At 36.8% G+C, this 5,756-nt stretch overlaps 1 non-coding gene across 1 annotated transcript; it reads left to right on the top strand.

Annotated features, from left to right (window-relative positions):
* Positions 1-3,232: 3,232 nt before the first annotated feature.
* LOC122097707 lies at positions 3,233-3,334 on the top strand. Its single transcript, XR_006145568.1, has one exon. It is a non-coding gene; the product is annotated as a U6 spliceosomal RNA (small nuclear RNA).
* Positions 3,335-5,756: the final 2,422 nt, after the last annotated feature.

Genomic DNA, 5,756 nt, shown 5'->3' with positions numbered 1-5,756 from the left:
ATCCTTATATATCACCCTGTACCAGAATCAAGTCCAAATGGATCAAAGACCTTGGAGTCAAAGCAGATATTTTGAAAACATTACAGGATGGAATAGGAGAAACCCTAGGTCTCCTTGACAAAGGCTGAAATTTTCTGAAAAGAAATGCAAAAGCACAACAAATGAAAGAAAGGTTGGACAAATGGGATTGCTTGTAATTGCAGAGCTTCTGCATGGCAAAGGACATAGCTAGCAGGATCAATAGAAAGCCCACCGAATCGGAGAGGATCTTCACTAGCCATACAACTGAAAAGGGTTTCATATCTAAAACAGACCTGGAAATAAAAAAATTAAATCCCCCAACAACAAATACTCAAAGAAAATACTGCCCAATAAATAAGTGGGCTAAAGACATAAAGAGAAACTTCTCTGAAGAGGGAAGGAGAGTGACGAATAAAGACATGCGGAAATGCTCAACCTCCCTAGCCATAAAAGAAATGCAAATCAATCAACACTGAGATATCACCTCACCCAAGTTAGAATGGCTATAATCAAGAACTCTAATAACAACAGATGCTGGAGGGAATGTGGACAGAAGGGAACCTTACTTCATTGTTAGTGAGAGTGTAATCTTTTTCAACCACTTTGGAAAGTAGTATGGAGGTTCCTCCAAAGACTCCACATAGAGCTCCCATATGACCCAACAATCCCACTTTTGGGCATTTACCCAAATGATCACAAACAAGACCATACTAAAGCTACCACACAGATATATTTATTGCAGCATTACCATAGCTAAGATATGGAACCAACCCAGATGTTGCTCATTAGATGAATGGATCAAGAAAATGTTGTATATATAACACAATGGAATTCTATGTCTCTATCTGAAAGAATGATATTGCCCCATTTGTTAGGAAATGGAAAACTTGGAAAAAATTATATTAAGTGAACTAAGCCAGGCACAAAGAAACATAGGTCCCATGGTTTCCCTTATTAGCAATTACTAGTGTATGTCTGAGACATGCAGAAATTGTTAGATAAGTTGATGTTAGGTGAAGTGAACCCCATGATAAGAATTCAATATTTTTTTCTTTTCTGTAATTATTTCTAACATATTTATAAGATGACTTCTTTGTTACTTTTTATGTCCCTCCCGCATGGTATAACCCCTGTTTTCGCTGTATTTGATGTTGGTATAATTTGTGGAGGGGAAGGGGAAAAATTTTTTAAATAGGGATACAGGTGGATCCATTGCAACAATGAGATATACAAGACATTATGTCGAAAAACAAATTTTACAACTTTGGTTGGGGGAAAGGGGAGGGGGAAATGGGACGTAAGGGGGTTGAGATGGGAAGGGATAGTAAGGAGAAACAAAGGAGTATGCAAAAATGCTTGATAAGAAATGTACTCATTACCTTGCCCATTTAATTGTAACCTCTCTGTCTGTTATTTTCACACTTAAAAAAAAACACAAAAAACCATAAAATATAAAGTGATTTTGATAAAACCTAAAAATGACTCAGAATAAATTATCAATGCAAAAACAATCTTTACAGAAGCAAACTCTCAGAGATATTACATGACTTTGAAAAGGATAAAGTGGCTGAATTTAATATAAATTTAGAAGTATGACCATTCAAAAATATAAAAAGATATTCTTTATTTCATTATATAACACAAAACAGAAAGTAAATGTTGTTTAGATGATTTTATAAAACACAGTCTCTCAGGTGCTGGGAGGGTGGTTCAGTGTAGAGTGCTTGCCTTGCATGCATGAGGTCCTGGGTTTGATTCCTCAGCACCACATAAGCAGAAAAAGATGGAAGAGATGCTGTGACTCAAGTAGTACCACTAGCCTTGAGCTGAAGAGCTGAGAGACAGCACCCAGGACCCAGAGTTCAAGCCCCAAAACCAACAAAAACAAAACAAAACACAGTCTCTCACTTTTGTGTGCTCAACATTGTAACACTAGTGCTTCAGTCTAGGGCTAAGATTTTAGGTGTGGACATTTATCAACACTCCTGATTCAGATTCTAATTGATAAAATTTTAATCAATATTTTGTTCTTATTAATTTTGCTCTTTGTAAATTCACATATACCTATAAAAAACAGTGTGGCCATCCCAATAACATTCTCAAAGTACTTCCTAATGATGACTTACAAAAAGTTGTTTTATATTACAACAAGGAAAACAATACTACAAATAAGGAAAACCAATACATAAATATTAATGATTAATAAAATAAAAAAAACAATTACCGCTGTTTCCAGTATTTGAAATGTACTACATATTCGATTTATTATTTTCTCATATTGCTGTACATTTAAAACTGCCTAAGTCTATGATGTTCAACAAGAATTTTATAGGCTATGAGTAGCCTATAAAGATTATTATTATTATTATTAAGATTATTATTTATGGTTCATCTCATCATTTGTATATGGCTTATACCATCATTTGTTCCTCACTAACATATAAAGTAAAGAAGACTTTAAATTTTAACAGAAACTGTGCAGTTAATGTCTTAAATCTGCTTCTTTACACAAACACTTTGCAACTTCTCATTAGTAAAGTTTCTATAAACTCTGAAATGTACATATTTAGTAGTATGTACCATGAATCTTAAATGCTTTATGAAAAAGTTTTACAACCTGCTAAATAGTCTTAATTTTGGCATATATAAGCAAATTCCCAAAATTAAACATATTTAAAACATTAAAACTTTTAACAAACCTTAACACTTTCTATAGTGTTCATAATGGCAGGTTCCTTGTACAGAATAATTGAATTCCTCCTCCTACACATCTGTTGAACAACAAATATCTGGTATTATTTTGTTTTTGACATGACAAACTTGACTTTATTCTTAAATGTGTTCTTTTGTAAGAAATACATGGTTCTAAAATTTCACGACAATTCTTTTTTTTTTTTTTTTGTCGGTTGTGGGGCTTGAACTCTGGGCCTGGGCGCTGTCCCTCAGCTCTTCAGCTCAAGGCGAGCGCTCTACCACTTGAGCTACAGCGCCACTTCCGGTTTTCTGGTGGTTTATTGGAGATAGGAGTCTCACGGTCTCTCCTGCCCGGCTGGCTTTGAACCGCGATCCTCAGATCTCAGCCTCCTGAGTAGCTAGGGTTACAGACGTGAGCCACCAGCGCCTGGCTTCACGACAATTCTTTTGAATTTAATTTTTGTGGAATTGTCTAGTTTAAGAAAATCAATTACACTTTATGTATAAAAAATGTTCTGTGCTCAATTCAGTAGCACATACACTAACATTGGAACAATAAAGAGAAGAATAGCCCCTGACTGAGGATGACACTCAACTTCGTGAAGCATTCTAGATTTTTAAAAGAACAGATGCTGGAGGGGATGTGGACAGAAGGGAACCTTAATGCATTGTTGTTGGGAGTTTAAACTTGTTCGAAGACTTTGGAAAGTAGTATGGCGGTTCCTCAAAAGACTACAATAGAGCGCCCCTAAGTCCCAGCAATCCCATTTTGATCACAAACAAGACCATACTAAAACTACCAGCAAAACTGTGTTCATTGCAGCATTATTTACCAAAGCTAAGATACAGAACAGAACCCGAGGCCCCACAGTAAACGAATGGATCAAGAAAATGTGTGTGTGTGTGTGTGTGTGTGTGTGTGTGTGTGTGTACTGGAATTCTATGCCTCCATCAGAAAGAATGACATCACCCAGTTTGTTAGGAAATGGAAAGACATGGAAAAAATTATATTAAGTGAATTAAGCCAGGCCCAAAGAAAGATAGGTCCCATGGTTTCCTTAATTGCAATAACTAGTATGTGTCTGCTACAAGCAGAAAACATCATATAAGTTGATGTTAGGCAAAATGAACCCCAAGATAAGGATTCAAATGGTTTTTATTTCATGCGATTGTTTCTAAGATATTTATAAGATGAATTCTTTGTTGCTTTGTATGTTCCTCCTGCAAGCTAAAGCCCCTGTTTTCACTGTATTTGATGTTGGTATACTTTGTCCAGTGGAAGGGAAACACAAATCGTTTTAAAAGGGATGCAGGTGGACCCATTGTAACAATGAGATGAACAAGTCGTTATGTCAAAAGATGATTTTGGCCGGGTGTTGAGGGATGTGGACAGTGGGGAGGGGGGGTTGGGGGGGAGGGATTGGTAGGTGTGGGGAGTGGGAGATGGGCAGGGATGGGAAGGGGAAACAAAGCAGGAGCAAGTGGACCCATTGCAACAATGAGATGTACAAGTTATTATGTCAAAAAATGAACTTTACTACTTTGGGGGAAGGAGGACAGGGTGGGGAAAGTGGGGGAGTGTGGGAAGGGATGGGAAGGGGAAACAAAGGGGAGGCAACAATGCTTGATAAGAAATCTTGCCCATGTAATTGTAACTCCTCTGTCAGTATTCTCACTATAAAAAAAATGTACTCAATAACTCACGCATGTAATTGTAACCCCTCTGTATGGCATTTTCACAATATAAAAAAAAAGAAACATAGGTCCTGTGGTATCCCTTATTTGCAAAAACTAATGCATATCCGGGATAAGCAAAGAAGGTATGGTAAGGCAGAAAAAAGGAGTAGGCAACAATGCTTGATAAGAAATGTACTCATTACATTTTCCATGTAATTGTAACTCCTCTGTATGGTATTTGCACAATTAAAAAAAAAGATCAAAAACATGTGCATATGACTAGATAAGATGATGTTAAGGTAAATGAACCCCATGATAAGGACAAAAGTGGTGTTTTATTTCTTCCTGTGGTTTCTAATATATTTATAATGTACGATGTGATTTTTTATATGTGCATCCCCCACAGTTAAACCCCTGTTTTCACTGTATCTGATGTTGGTGCACCTCCATCTTGTATATACACTTCTCTAATTTGGGGATGGAAAGGGAAAAAACAAAATGGTTAAATAAGGATACAATATGACCCATTGCAACAATGTGACACACAAGACAGTATGTTGAAAAACGAACTTTACAATTTAGGAGGGTGGGGGAGGGGAGTGTACTTGTGGAGGTGGGAGGGAAGGGGGAAAACAAAGGAGGAGGTAACAATGCTTGATAGGAAATGAACTATTACTTTTTCATGTAACTGTAACCACTCTGTACAGTACTTTTACAATAAAAAATATAAAAATGTTATGGGATGGAAGAGAATATTTCCCCTATTTTACCCATATAATATCATTAACAAAGAAATTAATGCAAAACACTGATATGCAGATATTTTGAATAAATGTGTGTTTGTGTATGTGTGTGTGTGCGCATGCCTGCGCATTTTGGTTCTCAGAGTTTGAATTCAGTGCATCAAGGTCCCGCTAGGCCATTCCTCTCTAGATTGATGAGCTACTATATAAGCTACATCTCCATTCTTGGCTCTTTGCTAGTTCATTAATTTTTTTTAATATTTTTGTTATTTTTTTATTGTGAACATACTGTACAGAGGGGTTACAATTACATGGGCAAGATAATGAGTACATTTCTTATCAAGCATTGCAGCCTCCTCCTTTGTTTACCCTTCACATCCCTTCCCAGCCTCCCCTCGCCCCCCCACCCCATCCTCCCCCCCACACCAAAGTTGTAAAGTTCATTTTCAACATGACAACTTGTACCTCATTGTTGCAACGTGTCCACCTGTATCCTTAAACGACTTGTTTTTCCCCTTCTCCTCCACAAATTATACTGACATCAAATATAGTGAAAGCAGGGGTTATACTTTGGGGGGGGGATATACAAAGCAACAAAGAAATAATTTTATAAATGTGTTA

The sequence above is a fragment of the Dipodomys spectabilis genome, unplaced genomic scaffold (assembly GCF_019054845.1).
Source record: "Dipodomys spectabilis isolate Male_0828 unplaced genomic scaffold, ASM1905484v1 ptg000426l, whole genome shotgun sequence".
Lineage (NCBI taxonomy): Eukaryota > Metazoa > Chordata > Mammalia > Rodentia > Heteromyidae > Dipodomys > Dipodomys spectabilis.
Note: the sequence above shows the minus strand (reverse complement) of the source record. Positions and strands in the feature narration are given on the sequence as shown.